Below are 18,727 nucleotides of genomic sequence, written 5' to 3' on the forward strand. Positions count from 1 at the left end.
CATGCTGTTCCAGTGCATGGAGATGCCATGTGTATGTAACCACTTGCACTGTTTAGGTGTTGGTCCTGTTACCTGATATATTTATTTTCCCTTCCATCTTAGTGTCTTCTGCACATTTCTTGTGTTTTCTGTGTACACCGGAGTCAGGGTCCTGTGTAAGCTGAAGTGTGTTGGAGACAGGTGCTTGTGACTGAAGTCTTCATTTTATGATAAGTCATATGTATACTCCATAAGTATTTGGAGATACTCATTACAGCTGCTTTCCTAGACTTGGTTCTCCATCATGTTCACAAGGGCTCTTTGGTCCACAGCTTGCTTTTCATAGGTGTCAACAAAAGATTTTGGGTATAAGCTCTATATACCCTTATTCACTTTCATGGGTTTAGGTGCTTCCACATAACAGTTAACAGAATGTATGCACTTTGTTGTTATTTCTAAGGGGCATGAAAACACAGGTCTACTATGATTTGGGGTCAGATACTTGTATCTACCTTTTGGGAGAGATGAGATTGATTTTGTTATCATTTAAATTTTTGAGCATGGTAGTTTCATTCTCACTAAATTAGCACTTTTTCTTTAGGGTGGTGATTTTTTTCTTTTGAGTAGAAATATTGCCCTCAAATTCTTGGTGAACTTGAGTAAAGTCATGAATTGAAGAACCTTTTTGCCTTTGTCTCTTGATAGTATTTCATGTTCTCTTGGCAGTTTAATGCTAAATCCATGCATAATTAAGTTTGATCTTGCACAGAGGATGGAGTCTGGAACTTGCACTGATAGACTGGAACTTGCACTGACAGACTGTGTGAGGATTTTTTTTTAATTTCAATTTTTTAATTTGATATTTCAAAATATATAAAACATCAAGATTCTTACACCAGTTATCTCAAATGAGACCATACAAAGCAATTTTAAAGTGTATACAACAATCATTCCCCCCTTCAGTTTTGCTACTTTATACAACTATGGGATAGACAGAAAATTGAATGGCATGCGCCTAGTTGGAAAATTTCACCTGCTTACAAAAAAAAAAAAGGAAGAAATTAAGAAATCTCAAAATCAAACATGTAGGATACTTGCTATTTTTTGTCTGCAAGTCAATTTACAAATTTTTTTTTTAATTTAGTAGGCACTGGGGACTGAAAATTTTAGCTGCCCAGTTTTATCCAACTACCCAACAGAAAGCAGCACAAATGAAAGTCCCAACACTCTGTAAACTTTGAGGGACTGAGAGAGTAGACACTATTTTTTATGTGTAGTAGATTCAATTGTTGAGCCTGCAAATGTAGGCTTTTTTCTCTTAACAGAAATAAATATCCTCAGGGCCTTTCCTCTAGCTTCAGTGGGCTGAGTTCAAGAATAGTGAAGAACCCCTCATGTGAAATTTAAAGTGTGACAACTCTGAAATATTCTGATTCATTATACAAAATTTTGCTAGTTGCATAGACCAAAGACAGATGTTTTGCTAAATGGCACTGAAGAAAATCCTGACCCAAGTGGCACTACTTGGTCCAAATGTTACTGACCAAAGAAAATGATACAACAATATTTATAGGCTCACCTTTAAGAAATGGTTGACATTAATACTGTACATATTTTACACATCAAATACATAGTCCAAGAGTTTATAAAAGAAATTCATGCATTATTACCTTTAAGAATATCAATGTACAACATACCCAGGCCCCCCAGTAATTGTGACATTTCAGGTGGACACAGTGTTATGTACAAAAACAATCAATTTATCTTCTGTGTTAAGTATATAATTTAAAGAAACTTCAGAGATTACTGAGGAAAAACTTAGTCCACTGAAGATTGATAACAAGTGTCAATCTGTGGGATTTTTAAGTATTTCCTTTAAAAAAAAAAAACACCCAGAAAACATAACCTCTGTACAAAGAAAAATATAAAAATTCTGGAAGATCATGTCTGATCACACTACATAATTTAGAATGAAATGTCAGTGGTTTAAAGTTTTTCTGTCTTATTCCTTTGGCAGCCTTAATTTGTGAACTAATACTCGTATTTAGCTCAGCTGCTTTTATGGCACAAGAGCCCAGTTTCAAAATGGTGGCACTGATTTTCCTTATAACAGCACTATTTTCAGCAGCAATTATATTTTTAAAGGTTAACAATTTGTACAACAAATGTCTAACTATGCTTATTCCTACTTTTTACTCAACAGTTATGATCTTTACAAAAAGCTAATATCTACATAGAGAACCATCTTTTACTTGCCCCATCTCATCTCTGACTTGGTTGAGGAAGTACAGGCATTTCAGATTAGGTATTTATGTGTTTTAGATGGGATTCCTGGATTTATGTGAATATAAAAATAAGACAAAATAATTCTTAGGTACATTCTAGTGTCCCAGTAATTAGTTACATGATAAATAGTACCTACCTGCTGACCACCTATAAAAGATGAGACATTCCGAGGCACCCTAAAAACCTAGGTCTGTAACAGGTGAACAAGAAGGCCATTTTACTCAATTCTGATGCAGTCACCACTGACTGCTATTTAAGGTGTTTACTGGTAACCAGCAAGTTTAACTGAAGAGATGTCACTAAATTCAAACTGAAAATATATATTTAAAAGCAGCAATTTACATTGAGGGAAATATGGTTCTTGTGTGTTCTGTGTAAAGAGAGATTATGAATAAAGGGAATTGGCAACTGAGCACCCTAATTCAATTCCATGAATACAGGTTCCATGATAAGATATCTACTACATGCATTTTGCTTACAGTAACTGCCTAAAACTCACCAGCTCTATAGAGTTAAACTCTGTATTAAAGGACTATTGAGTTACAGGGGAATTGGCCATATCAGGTAGCTAGTGACATAGTACCAGTTGTGAAAATTTAGATAAATGAGTTGACAAATGGATTCATTGAATATGTTAATATTTTGAATGAGAAGACAATTCACCAGGATAATATATCCACATGTATGTTGATCTGACAAAAACCACAGACTGATATCAAATGGATAAAAAAATACTGGGGAAAAAGTGAAAATGCCAACCAAAATAACAAGGTGGGTGGGCTGGGTGGGAGAGCACATTTAAGGCATCTAAAAAAAAAAATTCCACATCGCTTTGGCTTATTAAAATATTTTACACTATCTTTTTTCTTTTTAAAGAAGATTTGAAAGCACCTAAAAATCAAGCAGATTGTTAAAAAAATCCCGCATGGCAAATTCAGTTTGTAAGCGTCATTCAGATATTTGTCAAGGAAAATAAAGAAGCCTCTGCCCATGAGATTGCACATGGTGGAAGAGGTCCTTCCAACCCTGTCTATCTTATGCTGGATGGCAGCCCAGAGGTTCGCAGTGCAGCAGCTACAAACAAGGTGTTACTCTCTGGAAGGGAAGGGACTGTGGAATTTCCACTGGTTGGCGAGCAACCCAGCTTTAATTTTTCCAGATACTCTGCATGTACAGGCTTATGACACTGGAGAACTTTGATGGCATCCTTTACTTTGAACCACTCTGTCTTCCTTCCTGTATTAACATAATCTTCCCAGTCTTCTAATATTTCAGTGACATTAAGGACATAGACATATGCCCTGTGCTTTCTGTCTTGGTTCTCAAATATGCCCAGGAATCTGCCTGACTTTCCTTTGACTCCAGCCTCTTGGTAAGCCTCCCTCACGGCAGCACCGGCAGGCTCCTCCTGGGGCTCCAGTCCTCCTCCTGGGCCAGTCCACTGGTCCGGGACCGAAGCCTGCCCACCTGCAGCACCTGGTCCTCCTGCTCGCTCCGGAAGCACAGGGACGCCGCCCGCTTCTTGAAGCCCTCGCGGTCCTAGGTCCGCGGCCTAGGGGGGCTTGGACCTCATCGCAGAGGCGGGCTCTCGCTGCCGCGGCCCCTGCGGAGGCCGCCAACCCGCCGGGGCGCGGGGGCGAGGGCGTGTCGGGGCCCAGGGCGACGCGGCCGGCCAGTCCCGGAGCCGGCGGCCGCTCCGACGCGGGGCGGGGCGCGAGCGCTGGTCCCTGCAGCCCGGGCGCCGCGGAGGGAGCGCGGCCTCCGCCCGGGCGTCTGTGGCTTTCCCCGGAGCCCGCCGCCCGCTCGCCCCGGTTCCCACCGCTGCCGCCGCCTCCCAGGGCTGAGCGGGGCCCGAGGTGCGGGGAGTTGGCTGCAGGGGCTCCCGCCGGCCCGGCAGCAGCGCCGCGGCAGCGCGAGGCGTTTGGTGTCGGCTGCGGGCCGTCCCGTCAGGGCCCTCTGACGTGCTGCGTGTGCACAGGTGGCTGCGCGGTGCCCGTCAGTGCGCCGCCCGTGGCGGGGTCTGTGTTCGGGAACGGGTGTTTTTGTGGCTGCAGTTGCCGCAGTTCGTCCCGGCCCTCCAGACCTCCCGAGCCCCACTCTCGGCCTCGTGGTCCTGGCATGCCCGCTGCTTCTGCCCCGGATGCTTCCTCTGGGCTCCGCCCCCAGCACGTCCACGTCACGCCTGCTGCCTTAGTCCTGCAGAAATCCTGCCCTTTGGGTTTGTGCCACCTTCTGTAAGTTGAAAGCTTCTGGACCAAGTGCGGCAGTGAGATGGAGTGAGAAGAGGAGGTGAGCAAAGTGATTTCTGTCCTGTACCTCTTTTTTTTTTCCTACCTTTTCAAGATATTATTTCAAGATGCCTTTCTGAGGGCAAGGTTTAAAATTCACTCCCTTAGCTTTGCTGTTATTCTTCATTTCTAATAAATTGGGAACTACAAATACTCTACTTTTAAAAATGGTTGTATATGTTTACTCATTTGTTTTGGAATAAATTTGATGAAGATGAGTTTATGGGAAAGCAAAGTGTGACCAGGGGTTAGGAATTTAAGTGGAAAATTGAATCTTCATGAAGCTTTCCACATTTCATTAGATGTTAAATTCTACAGTGAAGTTTCATATGATTATTAACTATAAGTATATTCCTAAATATCGTGGTTAAACTGTTATTAAAATAATATATCATAAAGCCATTAATATTTTTACATAATACAGTTGTTTGATTATTGAATTTTTCTTGCGGGATATTAGTCAGCAACCTCAGTTTTTTCTTTTAGTGATTTTGTAACAAGAATAAAAATATATTTTAAATCTGTGTGACACAGTTTTATTAAAATGACTTGAGAGTGTATGAGCATTTTTCAGTTTATTTTCTTCTTTCACATTATATTTTTAATTTTGTGTCCTTCTACATTGTATTCTAAAATTTGGAACCGATTGATATGTGCTTTTCACTTCACTATCATGAGGGATGTTTTTTCAAATGAAACTGAAAAATTTAGTAATTCATCTTTTGTCAGTATTAAAAGCAGACCAGCTAGGCTCCTTTGTGCCTCACTAAGAATAATACCAGAACATAAGAAAGGTTTCTGTATTACTTTATGTGCTCTGTGATAGCGTCTTTTCTGTGAACACTCTCAATTCCAAATAAGACCCTGACATTGAAAATTTACTTGTACATACACAGGGGTTATATTATGCTTCCATGACCCTTGAAATGAGTATGGATGCAGACAGAAATCTTTGCGTTGTTCTCCCTAAGGTATTGCCATCAGAGAGTCAGCAAAAGTGGTTGACCAAGCCCAAAGGAGGGTGCTGAGGGGAGTTGATGACCTGGACTTTTTCATAGGGCATGAAGCCATAGATAAACCCACGTATGCCACAAAGGTAAACTCCCCACCGGGATTTGCTTCTGTAAGTGTATCACCAAGAACAGAGAGTAGGATGAATCATGCAAAATGGTAGATTTCATAGCAATTGTACTTGTGAGCTGTGTATTTTATTCTTGTGTTGGGAAAGAGGTTTTGTTGTTGTTGGTTTTGAATGGGGTATTTTTCAAAATTGAAGTATAGTTGATTTACAGTGTTGTGTTAGTTGAACAAGGTATTTTTCATGTGGGGAATCAAGTGAATTTAAGAAACCCCAGAATGCAGGATTGACTCTGGGAATGCTGGGCTTCATGTGAGAGCAAGATCTGCTTCTGTGGAAAATTGCAGGTTGACTCACTGACCTGTCAGATGTAGAAGAGCTGTAGACTGATTAATTAAAAAGAAGCACTAAAATTGTTTAACTAGGTATTTGTTCTAAAAACCTCCAAACTCCAAATGGAATGGTATGGCAGATTAGCTGTACTTTTGCATCTATTACTCCACTGTTAAGATGATACTTTGTACTTAGAGATGTGAAGTAGAATATAAATGATAATATAACTTAATATTTCTGGTAAAGTGCCTGTTATTTCTTTACATAAATTAACATTCACCCAGTTCAAAGGACCTGTTTTCTCTAATAACTCAGTCTCTTCTGGGCCAGTGTTTTTAAAACTGTTGCTCTTACTGACATGGACTGAAGCTTGACATAGTTTGATTTCTCTTGCTTTAGTGGCCAATAAGACATGGAATAATTGAAGACTGAGATCTAATGGAGAGGTTCATGGAACAAGTTATTTTTAATTTTCCCTGAGCTGAACCTGAGGGCCATCATTTTTTGATGGTGAGTAACTGGGACTGAGAAAAGAGCACTATGGATTCTTGGTTGCTTAGATTTTAAACCCAGGATATTCTTCCCTGGGGAGTTTTTAATTCCCACTAAAGCTCTTTGTATGAGTTGGAGTGCTTTTTGGGCAAATAACAGAAGGCTAAACCAAAATGTCCAAAACCAAAGAGGGCTTATTATCCCACAAAACAGGATGCCAGTGTCAGGCCACTCAGGACTGGTTACTTGAGCAGCTCAGAGATGGAGGTGAGAACCCAGCCTAATTCACCTGTTTGGCCTCTTGTGCTGGTTCCCCTCAGGCCCCAGGGTGGCTACCCGAGTTCCTGTACTGACTTTTGGTGTATTTACTTTCAGAGTTTTAGAATTAAGACTCTCATCCTCAGAAACCTTCCTAGCAGATTTGCCCTGTCTGTCCGTGTACAGTGTGGGCCCTAGAGGGGAACAAAATTACTTTGGTACATTTTGATGAGTCAAGATTCTCTCCTGTTGCTGGTGAGGGGACCACATCTCATCACCTGGCCCCAAGAGGTATGTACCTAAACCGGCCTCCAGCAGCAAGGAATGAGGAGGGAGGAATGGGTTTGGGTAGGAAACCACCTGTGTAGTTAGGTGTCCTCCTGAAATAACTGGTTGGCTCTGACCTTTGCTTCTTACAGCAGAGGGAGCTGAGTCAAGGTGCTGTTTTGCCAAGGTTAAATCTCACACTAACTCTGAGCTGAGTTACAGGCCCTGATATTGTGGATGTAATTGATCTTGTTCAGATGAAATAAAACAATACAGAGAAATGAAGAGAAGTGTCTCTTGGTTGTGGAGCCTGTTTTCATTGTTTTATGTTCTTTTTAAGTTAAAATTAATTACATATATAAAACACTTACTTTATTTAGAGAAATTGCATGTAACATAAGCTGCACATTAAAACCTACATAATTTAGCTTTGCATTTTTTCCATGCTAGTGCATTGTCAAATGGTCCCTGATCCAATTATATAATTCTTCCTAATGTTAAATATGGAATATTCTTTAGAATTATCTGGCTTAAAATATGTTAAGTACAAGGCTGTTATGGTAGTTAGTGGAATCTATATATTTTGTGTCTATTAAATCAAGTCCTTGAAAGTGCTCTAAGCTTTTTCCTGGCTGTATCTTCACAACTAGGAATTGCCACGTCCAAGTACTGTGTTTTACAGGCCACTGTGTATTTTCTCTCCTGTGTGTCTACGATGGTTTATTTAAAATACATGGAGCCAGGAAACTGACAGTATGTCTGAGTGGCTTTGTCTTTACAGCCAAAACAAATTACAGACTCCCACCTGCCATGCTTGGCATGTTCCCTTCTCTCATACGTCACATAACTACCTGTTGATAGGACTCCAGGCATGGGCCTGGGGCCCAGCTTCCTCTCCCTGCCTGCCCCATCCCGCTCTGCTCAGATGGAGTCTGAGTCTTAGGCCCGTGGAGCAAATGCAATCACCAGGACACAGCCCACAGGAAATTTTTCCTACCAGGAATTTTTCTGCTCTAGCTGGCATATACACCGCAGTACAATAAAACCAATTGCTGGGAACGAAATGGAGGTGTTTGGTATGAATATGGAAAAGCTTAAGTCCTTTGCCAAAAATGAGTATCTGAAGAGAATTTTCAAAAATAATTGTTTATTACATTAAACATAAGAAAATATTGTGTTACATTTATTGTACTTTGAAGTTAGGAGGTGTGTTTGCTGCATGATGTGACAGAGGAAGTTATGAGAAGGGTGGTTTTATCTCAGGCTTATGTCCTTCCTCATCAGTTAATGGGATAATTGAAGGGAAGTGAAGCAGGTACAGGGATTTGTGGCCATGTCCAGAAATTCATTGAAGACATTTACTGAACCACTACATCAGCTAATGGCTTCTTGGTGTAAAAGAGTCTAAAAGTTTTAAATTAAAGTTCCCTCAGTAGCCTATGAAATTGTCCCTTCTGACTGCTATGACAGACATCTGCACATCCATGGTGGGAATGAGCTCAGTAGGGCTCATGTTTTTCAAGAAGTTTCAGAGACTCAACTCATGTTGGTCACGTGGACTAAACAGATAGCAAATGGGAACCACACTCTTTTCTCTAATACTGAATTGCCCAGAGTTCAAGACAGAATCATATATTCTAAAGAACTGCAGTGCTCTTGAAGGGAAATTGAATTGTAACTGTAGAGGAGATTTGCAAACCTTTTTGAATATGAATCAGGGGAGGAAGAGCAAGCAGCAGTGCTGCCCAAGGATGCTGGGAACCAGGAGCTCTGCCATCCACCTGAGAGCAGGAAAGATGTGTGTCCCAGCTCAGGGATGGAGGATCACCCTTCCTTCATCCTTTTGTTCTAATCAAGTCCTCAGTAGCCTGTGTGCTGCCCACCCACATTGGCAAGGGCAGGTCTCCTTTCTCAGTCTGCTGCATGCTAAGCTCTTCCAGAGACACCATCTCAGACACACCCCAGAAAGAATGGTTTACCAGCTCTCGGGGTACCACTTAGCCCAGTCAAGCTGACACATAATAATCACCATGACATGTGGCTTGTCCTGGCTTACCGCAGTAACTCCCTTCCTGGTTCATGAGGGTGGCTCAGACCTGCTTTGTCCTGTACACTAGCACTGGCCGGTGTGGAGCTGGACATCCTTGGCGCTACTGAGTCTGTTACTGCTGGCCCGTGTTCTTCCCATTTTCAGTATATTGTCATCTCCACTCCTACTTGCCCTTCCTTGAGGATTTATGCTTTTAAAAATATTTCTTTACTGCAGTTATGGAGAGGTTTGGGACTGGAGCAATATTAGTTGCATGTGTTCAGCTTGCTTTCTTTATCCAGAAATATGGATTGATTTTTATAGTACTGACTAATTATTCATTTTTGAATTAATACTTGATGATATTTTACCATTATTATGAATACAATGCTTATGTAACTTGCATTCATGTGAAGTTTTAATCATATACTTCAGTATTTAAAAAATAAGAAAAACTTGATATCTCCAATTTAGATCTCGTTATATATAAATAATGGTTTTTGGAAGGTTTTATTTAAATTAGTCCTCTAAAGAACAATTACTTGTGGTAAACATAGGAGAAAAGGAGGATTGAGGAAAACATAGATTTATGATTATGGTTCTGAGAACCCAGAAGAATGTGTCTTTAATAATGCTGAATTTGATTCAATAGCCAGGAGAACCTAATTTTATTGTAAACATTCTCTTAATGGAAGTGTATAGATTTTAATGTTAGTTCTTCACAGATGGTGAATTGTTTGGCAGCAAGTACTAAAGTGTAAAAATCAGTGATTTAAGCAAGTTAAAGTTTTTATTTTTCTTAAAGTTATTTGTAGCAGGGAGGGCAGTGCTGGTATGTCAGGTTTCTGGTGTCATTAGGGATCTGTGTGCTCTAGTATATTTAGCATATGGCTTCCATTCTAAGATTGCCTTAGATCACAAGTTAGCTGCTGCAGCTCCAGTCATCACCTCCATATTCCAGGAAAGAAGGGGTTAAGAGCAGAAGTGGGCCTACTACATGAGTCTACCTCCAACCTTGTAAGGAGCTTTCCCAGAAGACACATCCAATAACTTTTGCTTCTTATTGGCCAGAACTTACTTAGCCATCCCTGTACACCAGGAAGTCTGGGAAATGCTGTTTTCTGGACCTGTGATTGATCAGTGGCCTGTCATTAAGGCAGAAGGCAGAATAGATAATGGGTAGGGAAATTGCAGTGCCTGCCATAATGATGTGACTACAGGTATGAAGACAGTGGCAGATCAAGTATTCAGCTGTCTTCACAACTGTGGTTGGATATGGAAAGTGTTTTCCACGTTACAGAGCCAACAGGCTAGGGAAAAGCCACACCAGGATGTGCTGTGGCTTCTGCCCTGGGGTGAAGTCTTTCTTCTGTTAGCTTCTCCGCCTGTGGAGAAATAAACCAGGAAGTTGTATTGGGAGTTTCTGTGGCCTTCGCACACAGGCTGTAACTCAGGGTTTCACATCTATTGTAATGAATTTTTTTTTTCTTATTATAGAACTATAAGTGCGATTTAGAAAATTTGGAAGATTCTTGTGGGGCTTTTCACACTCCTATCCCATTATCATAAATATTATCATTTAGTATAGCTATACTTAATCTTTTCACTCATGTTTTTATATGATTTTGCATTCAATATTGTGTCCTCCATCCCTCTCCCCCATTTTCTTGCACGGTTTTCATAATCCTCGCTTTAATGGTCATGCAATCATGTATCCAGTGGTTGTTTCCTGTCTGTTTAGCAGCCCCATTATTTTTAGATGTTTACTTTTGTTTCCAGTTTCTTGGTTTTGTAAGACATAACATAAATTAATATTTGCACATTTTTTTCTACATTTAGAGCATTTTTATATTAAGAATATAAAAATTATATATATATATATAATTTGGAGGTCCAGATGTGTTAATAATTTTGAATCTCTGGTATACAATTTCACACTGAAATCTTCAATGTACAAGGAGCCACATTATTTGAACTCTTAGGATTGATTAATATCATTTTTGATTATTTGACTTTTTAATTTGCAGTTTGAATACCTTTGATCTTAAACAGTTTTTCATGTATTTATTAGATATATTTTCTCCTTTGTGAATTGCCTATTCATGTCCTGGGTTTTGTACATATCAGTGTTTTATTGCTTTTATTGTTGCTATGATTTCTTTGAACTTTATTCTACTTAAATTTTTCTTTTGTGATAAAATACACATACCATAAAATTTACCATGTTAACCATTTCTGAATGTACAGTTTGGTGAGTTGAGTACATTGACATTGTTGTGCAACCATCACCACCAGCCATCTCAGGAACTTCTTCATCTTCCAAACTGAAACTCTGTCCACATTAAAGAATAACTCTCTTTCCCCCTCTCCCAGCCCTAGCCCCCACCATCCCCCCTCTGTCTCTATGACTGTAACTATTCTGGGTCCTCATATAAGTGGAATCATCCAGTATTAATCCTTTCATGACTGGCTTATTTCACTTGGTATAAGGTCTTCAGGGTTCAGCAACATTGTAGCATGTGTCAGAATTTCCTTCCTTTTTTAGGGCTGAATAATATTCTGTCGTATGTATGGCCACAATGTTTTTATGGTGTGAAATCTTTCATATAACAGATAAGAATTTTTTGTCATAAGCAGATACTTTTTCTCACTTGATTTTTTGTAGGTTATGTTTTTGAACATCTATAATTGTAAATTTTTATGTAAGTAAACCTACTTTCCTTTGATGTTTATATATATTTTTCATTCATCTGGGATTTATTTGGAACATCACTTGACACTGAAATTAAACCCAGGAAGAATCCAGAGCCAGGGTTAATCTACTTCTTGTTGGAATGCCTTCTATAGGCTCAAATTTTTTTTTAAACCAGGCAGGAAGGAAACATTGCATGACAATGCTCCCACTTTGCATACCTTTCTAGCCTTCCTCTCTTCATCCTATTCCCCCCTCTAATCAGTTTAAATGTTATGTTTATAAAATTAACTTATTAAGGTGCTTGGATTCCTCTTCAAGGTAAGAGAAGACTCTAGGTCTCTGGAGTTAATACATTCAATTTCTTCTGGCCTGAGATATATTCTTGATATTACAGTTGATTGTTGATATATTCAGCACTTGCTAAAGGCCCAGCCCTCTCCCCACCAAGCATTTGCATGAATTAACTCACTTATTTAATCCCACAGACAATTGTGGGGTAGGTAGTTATTAGGCCTGTTTTTCAGGTTGATAGGAGGTGCCATAAGGAGATATATTGTAACCTAAATATTGGAATCCACAGCTATTCTTCATGTGCTTTAAATGAAAGAAAACTAAAAAAAAAAATCTGATATAGTAATCACTAACACAGTGCTAAATGTGTACTGGGAACATTAAGGTATTAACTAATTTGATCTCAGCCCCTTGAGGTAGGCACATTAAAATAAGTAATGTGTTGTTGAATAACGTTTAGATCACTTACTTACAATCTGCTTTTGATGACTTTATTATTTCTTGTCTATGTCTTAAGATTGCTTTCTCTCTCCCATTCAGGGAGTGTATTGATTCTAATCAGAGTAATTAAAACTTACTTGGGGCATGATGTTTGAGCTTTGTATCAGACAGGAGTATAAACTAAAGCCCCCAGCTAGTTGATAGCCAGATTTGATTATTTGCTTGAAGAGTTAGCATACACACAGCACAGAATTCAAAAGGTGCAGTACGATTTCCAGTGCAAGAGTGTCTCTTTCCCACTTCTGTGTTGCCTTCCAGATCCCCTTCCTGGAGGAAACCAACTTTACTGGTGCTTAACCAGCAATAATTATGTGCAGGCACATGGATTATACATAAGCTTGATTCATAAAATGGTAACAAAATTGACATACTATGGTACATTTTGATTTTTACTTTAAAAATTTTAGAAATTATAATTTGAAATATATGAAATTTACCCACTTAACACAGTTTTAAATGTATCATTTGGTAACGTTACCTACATTGATATTGTGATGTAACAGAACTCTAGAACTTTTCCATCTTGCAAGATCAAAACTTTGTGCCCATAAACAGCTCCTCATTTCTCTCCTCATACACCTTGCTTTTTAAAAAAAATGTTGTAGATACAGAAGTATATTTAAGAATGTGTATGTATGGAGAGGCCTCTTTTCATGTAGCAAATTTATAGTAGATATTGTTTCATATCTGCAGACACACTGCCCATCCTTTTTAATTGCTTCAAAGTGTTACATTTTATGGATGTGACCTAATCTGTGTAATCAGTTCCTTGTTATGTGCAGTTATGTTTTTTCTGATCTTGGAAGCTGTGACAACTGTGCACCTCTCTGAGGCACCTTGTTTTAGATGTCCCTTGGCTTGACAATGGAATTTGATTTTGTCTCATAGTCTTTGTTCAGAGACTTTCTCTTCAGTAGGTGAGTTTCTCACTGGTACATGCTGATGATTTTAGTGATAATAATGCACTTTCACTGAGTACATTCCCCATGCCAGGTGCTGCCATGAGCACTTTGTTTAGACTCCTGTGAAGTCAGTGCTAATTATGCATGGAGAGAGGAAATCACTTCCCAAACTTGGTAAAATCGAAGGTGGGGTGTAGCTGGGCTGATTGGAGTTGGAGCTCTCCCGTTGCCCGTGCTGAAATGGCCTGGGCTGTGTGGCAGGTGTGTGTGGTCACAGCTGCTTTTCTGGTGCTGTGCTTTCTGGTTTTAGTGTGTTTTATTTATGTATGGATAATTTAAAACTCAGGCTTGGCTTTCTCTTTGGTTTCTATTGGGTGCATATTCGTTCTGATAATTGGTAAAACATATTTTAACATAACTGTACTTTTGTATAAGATATTTACCTGTATTTGTTTAGGGATGATTACTTCCTACTGTGCTTAGTGACCACGTTGGTACATGGCCACTTTTCTTACCTCCTCCTCCTTTGTCCTATCACCTGCTTTTGATTGTTTATGTTAGTGAACTTACTCTGATATTTATGTTTGTGACTTTATGTTTACTGGTGTCTCTGCTGCTCTACCAAGAAAACAATATCTTTTGATTCCATGACACAAGGGCATCAGTGTCTTTATATTTTCCTCCTTTCCATCTGTGCCTGTCAACTTGATACTACTCCTGTTGTTTTAATTTATAATATTTACATTCTGTTCTATAGCTATAGATTCTCCCAGAAAAGAAAAGCATTTATCCCTACATCTTAAATGGACTACATGCTCACTGTAAGTCTTTGGCTGTACTTTATGCATTCTTATTATTTGGCTAAAGCTTATTGTCTGATGGTTAATTCATGAAGGGTTCATAGAAACCAAATTCTCTCAAGTTGTTGTATGTTTAAAGATATTTTGTTTTTGCAACAGACTTGATTGGCAGTGTGGCCAGATATAGAATTCTGGGGTCATATTTTCCTGCCAGAAAAGTCTGTAAATGTGGCCCTGTGTGTCCCAGTGTCCTGCATGCAGCTGTGCCAATGGCCAAGACAGGCTGCCCATTTCCTGCTTTAAGAGTATGTTGCTCTGCTCAATAAGCCTAACAAAACACCATAGGCTGAGTGGCTTCAACAACAGACAGTTGTTTCCTCACAGCTCTGGGGGCTTTAGGTCTGAGATCAAGGTGCCATCATGGTTGGTTTATGACCAGATCTCTCTTCCTGGGTTGCAGATGGCCTCCTTCTCACCAGGTCCTTGTGTGGCTCTTCCTCTCTGTGTGAGTGAGAGAGAGCTCCCAGATCCCTCTGCCTTATCCTGCAGAGATGTCAGTGCTGTCCTGTGACCTCACTGATCCTGGATTACCCCTCTAGGGGCTTCATCTCCAAACACAGTCACCTGAGGGTTGCAGCTTCAGCATAAGAGTTTTGGGACACACAGCTCAGTATATAACAAAGGGTAATGTGGATTTTTATTTATTTATTTTTTTGCCAAAAGGCCTAGATATTTTTTCCTTTCTTTTTTTTTTTTCTCCTTTTCTCTCTCTTTTTTTCCTTAGCTTAAATATGTGATGTAAATCCATATTTATTAACATGGAAAATTATTCAACATATTGCTGAATGACAAAAAGCAGTTTTATTTATTTTTATCTTTCTGTAATCCTGTTAATTTCCTCCTATTAGATAATAGTTATTATTTTAAATAGACATTTTAAAAAACTCAGATATCTATGTCATGATATTCATCTGCTTTATTTTTATATTTTTCTGGGTACATGTTTTTTATCTGCCATTTGTTTTTTCCTATTTTCTCTCTCCACTCTCTTTTTCTATGAGTGTTTTTATTTGATGTTTGGCTAGTCTTTTTGTGTTCTTTCCTCATCTTTGAGTGAGGGGAGCTCTTTCTGAACTGGCTGTGTGTCTGGTTTAGGCTGGGTGGTGTGCAGTGTCTGGCTGAAGCAGCTTCTGTCCCAGGCTTGTCTTTCTCACAGCAGATGGTGGAGGTGTAACTTCTCATCTTGCTGCCTGTGCTCTGAGGGGAGGGGCCTGGGGAGCGAGGCTCCTGCAGCTGTGCTGCTCAGACTGCTCTGACTCCAAGCAAGGGCTCTCTGCTTTTGCTCTTCTCTGGAAAACTGGATATTGCCTGGTATCTGAAGTCACTGGTGTTCTCTTTCCATGTCCTCACTCATCTGGTCTCAGTGGGGCTGTTATTGCCCTTGGCAGCTCAGTGCATGTCTCTTCAGATTCACGGTGTTTGGGTGTTCTGTTATCCGAGGTGGAGTTTCCTTTTCTGTAGCTTGTTCTTGTTTTGGGGTGGATTAGTCAGAGCAGAAGTGTTTAGAGAGGCTTTACTCTCTCAAAGATTTTAAACCTCACAGCCAAAATATGTTTAATCAATCACTCTGGGTGTACTCTGTCTGTCAAATTAAGGAGTTGTACAGCATCTTAATGAACATGCTTTTAGATTAACATTTTGCTGTTCTGATGTAATTACATGAAATTTGGGTGAACACTAAATATAGTGAATATTTCCTTACAGACAGAACCTCCTCTGAATACACCAGAAAATAAAGAATATCTTTCAGAAATTATGTTCAAATTATTTAATGTACCGGGACTCTACATTGAAGTTCAGGTAAGGACAAGTGACTTTCATGATTCCCAAGTGACCTTAGTTGTCTAATGTGGAAGAAATGGTGATTCTAGAGGCCTCTGTAAGATTGTGTGGTGTGGTTTCCTTTCCCATGCACTCAAGTGCACATGAACTCATCCCATTCAGGTCTGAGCTCAAACACTGTACAGAGCAATTTCTGTGATTTATGTTTTTACTGCTGGTGTAGAGTTTGTCCAGCTTTTGTCTGTTTACATTCATTAAAATCTAAGGTATCCTCAGGAAGACAAGATCAAGATGTAGGTGTGGTTCTTTGGCTTTTTTTACTTCTGATCATAAAAAAGAAAATATACTATAGAATCTGTTAAAACAAAACAAAATGAAACAAAATAAATGTCTTTCAAGGGTTTCCCTTTGTGGATCTGAGCTCCTGTGGTTCCATGAGTTTGCAGAACTTCCCCTGAAGCTGCTTGTTCTTCGTGGGGGGGTTTGTTGTTTTTAGGTGTAATGTATCTGCCTCTATATAAGGGAATTGACTGAAATTTGGGGGAATAAATGATAAAATTGTTTTCCAAAATGCTTCCTGCATATTCTATTCCCTTACTTGTAGGAAAAAAGAGGAGGAGTTGCATAGATGTTTAACTTGGAAGATTCCACATGCTGTGTCCTCTGTGTGGTGATTCTCAGTAGACAGTGATGTCTTAAAGGCTCTGAAAATGCCTACATTAGAAAACTCTGTTTATTCCACCACTTCCAAATTTAACCAGAAATATTCCCCCACCCCTAAGCTGTTTCTGTTCCATGGAGTAGGAGACACTTCAGGAAACACTGGCCCAGTGGTTCTCAAAGTGATCTATGCAGCAAGGTCTCCTCAAAAGGGTTTTTTTTCAAAATACACATTCTCAGAATTTATATCAGACCACGGGTTTCCAGCCTCAAAATTTTGGATCGGGCAGTCCTCAGGGGAGGGGAGGGTACTGAGCTGTGTGTTGGATGTCTAGCAGCATCTCTGGTCTTGACCCACCAGGGGAAGCACCACCACCAGCCTCCCCTCCCTCAAGTGTGACAGCGAGAAATGGCACCAGATATTGCCAGGTGCTCCTTGGGGGCAAAATTGCCCCTGGTTGAGAACCACTATCCTGGTTCTGCCAGATGAGAATTTCTGGGTGCCAGGCCCAGTATTTTGTCTTTCTAAAGTCCCCACAAGTAGTCTTATTGCAATCCATCTGTGGACCCACACTGGGAACCAGTGGATTAGAAATTAAAACCTCCTGATTCTACAATAAAATTCCTTTCTCTCTGGCTTTTCTTTGCAAAGCTTTGATTTATCTTACTGAGAAGTTGACTCCTCCAGATTAAGTGCACAGAATTTACATGTTAGTTGTCCACTTTGGAATTTGGATTTGGGAGGAAGATGGAAGGTAGGGAAGGGAAAGGTCATTCAGACTCAGTAAGAAAGAAAGGGCTTATTGCTCCAACCTGAAGATAGGCTTGTGGAACACTTGAGAAAGTCCCCATGCTGATGGTCTCTGTGGTATTTGTGAAGGCAGTGCTGGCCTTAGCTGTGAGGTGGACATCAAGACAAGTTGGTTAACACACATTAACAGGAATCATCATTGACAGCAGGGATGGGATCACTCACACTCTCCCAATGGTCAGCAGGGCACTGAGTTCTGCACTGTCTGTGGGCCTAACCTGATTTGAGGTGAAGGAAGCAGTGAAAGAAAAAACCCTTCTGTTAATTAAAGCACCACTTTTGAAGACATACCTGTACTTAGCAAAGGTAACAAGAGCCTTTAAACACAATTGTGTGAGAAAGTGGAAGATGCCTAGTGTCTGTGGCACTGGCACTTGGAAATTTGCAGTAGCAGATTTGTGCAGTCTGGTGTCAGTAGTCGTCTGATGTCCCTGGGCTCTGCTTGGCCCCGGTGTCACTTTGCCAGGAGGGTTTTCCTGACTTTCATTCTGAACTGTAATCTGGGTATCAGTGGGTGTGGCACATGAACATTTGGAGGATGATTTTGTGTTCTGTGACAATCCTCTGGAGAGGATTTGTTTCTTGCTTTTTAAAAATTATTTAAGAGCCAAGAAGGAGAGATTGTTCACCTTGACTTGTAGGATGCTCTGCAATGTCACTTTTTGGTTTTAATTTTCAAAATATAACAGAAGTGATTTCTAATTCAGGCTTCAAGAGACTATATATATATATATATATATATATATATATATATATATATATTTGGTACAATGGACTAGTTAAATGAATTATTTAAAGTTTTTTTTTTAATAAATTGAAGCTATCTGGAGGGGGTTACATTGGGAATTCAGACCTGCCTTTCCTTCTCCACGTCCCTTCTTGGAGGCAACCCCTGATACTAATGTTTGTTATTTTGTGTATTACAAGTATCTTTTGTGCAAATATAGGTTTGTGTGTTTATGTGCTAAGCTCCTTTTAAAAATGCAATAAATGAATCACTATGCTATACACTGGAAACTAACAGAATTTTGTAAATCAACTAAGACAAATTTAAAAAATGCAAACTAGTTTTTTTTAAAAAACAATTCATTTATTTCATTTAAAAATAGTCACTGTTTTATTTCAAGACATTGCAGAGATGATGTACTAATATGCTGGTGCTTTAATACCTCAAAGTTCAGAAATCACTGCAGGGGGAGGCTGATGTGTCTACAG

General features: G+C 39.6%; 1 long non-coding RNA gene and 1 pseudogene across 2 annotated transcripts in view; one reads left to right on the forward strand and one right to left on the reverse strand.

Annotated features, from left to right (window-relative positions):
• Positions 1–532: 532 nt before the first annotated feature.
• Positions 533–4,385, reverse strand: LOC141574825 (diphosphoinositol polyphosphate phosphohydrolase 2 pseudogene; annotated as a pseudogene).
• Positions 4,386–11,644: 7,259 nt separating this feature from the next.
• The window catches only part of LOC141574789 (uncharacterized), a 32,248-nt gene continuing 25,165 nt past the window's right edge, over positions 11,645–18,727 (forward strand). For both annotated transcript variants that reach the window (XR_012501937.1, XR_012501938.1), the window contains exons 1-2: positions 11,645–14,883; positions 15,964–16,059. This is a non-coding gene — a long non-coding RNA (uncharacterized LOC141574789). The remainder of the gene's footprint in view (positions 14,884–15,963; positions 16,060–18,727) is intronic.

This window comes from Camelus bactrianus, chromosome 23 (assembly GCF_048773025.1).
Source record: "Camelus bactrianus isolate YW-2024 breed Bactrian camel chromosome 23, ASM4877302v1, whole genome shotgun sequence".
Lineage (NCBI taxonomy): Eukaryota > Metazoa > Chordata > Mammalia > Artiodactyla > Camelidae > Camelus > Camelus bactrianus.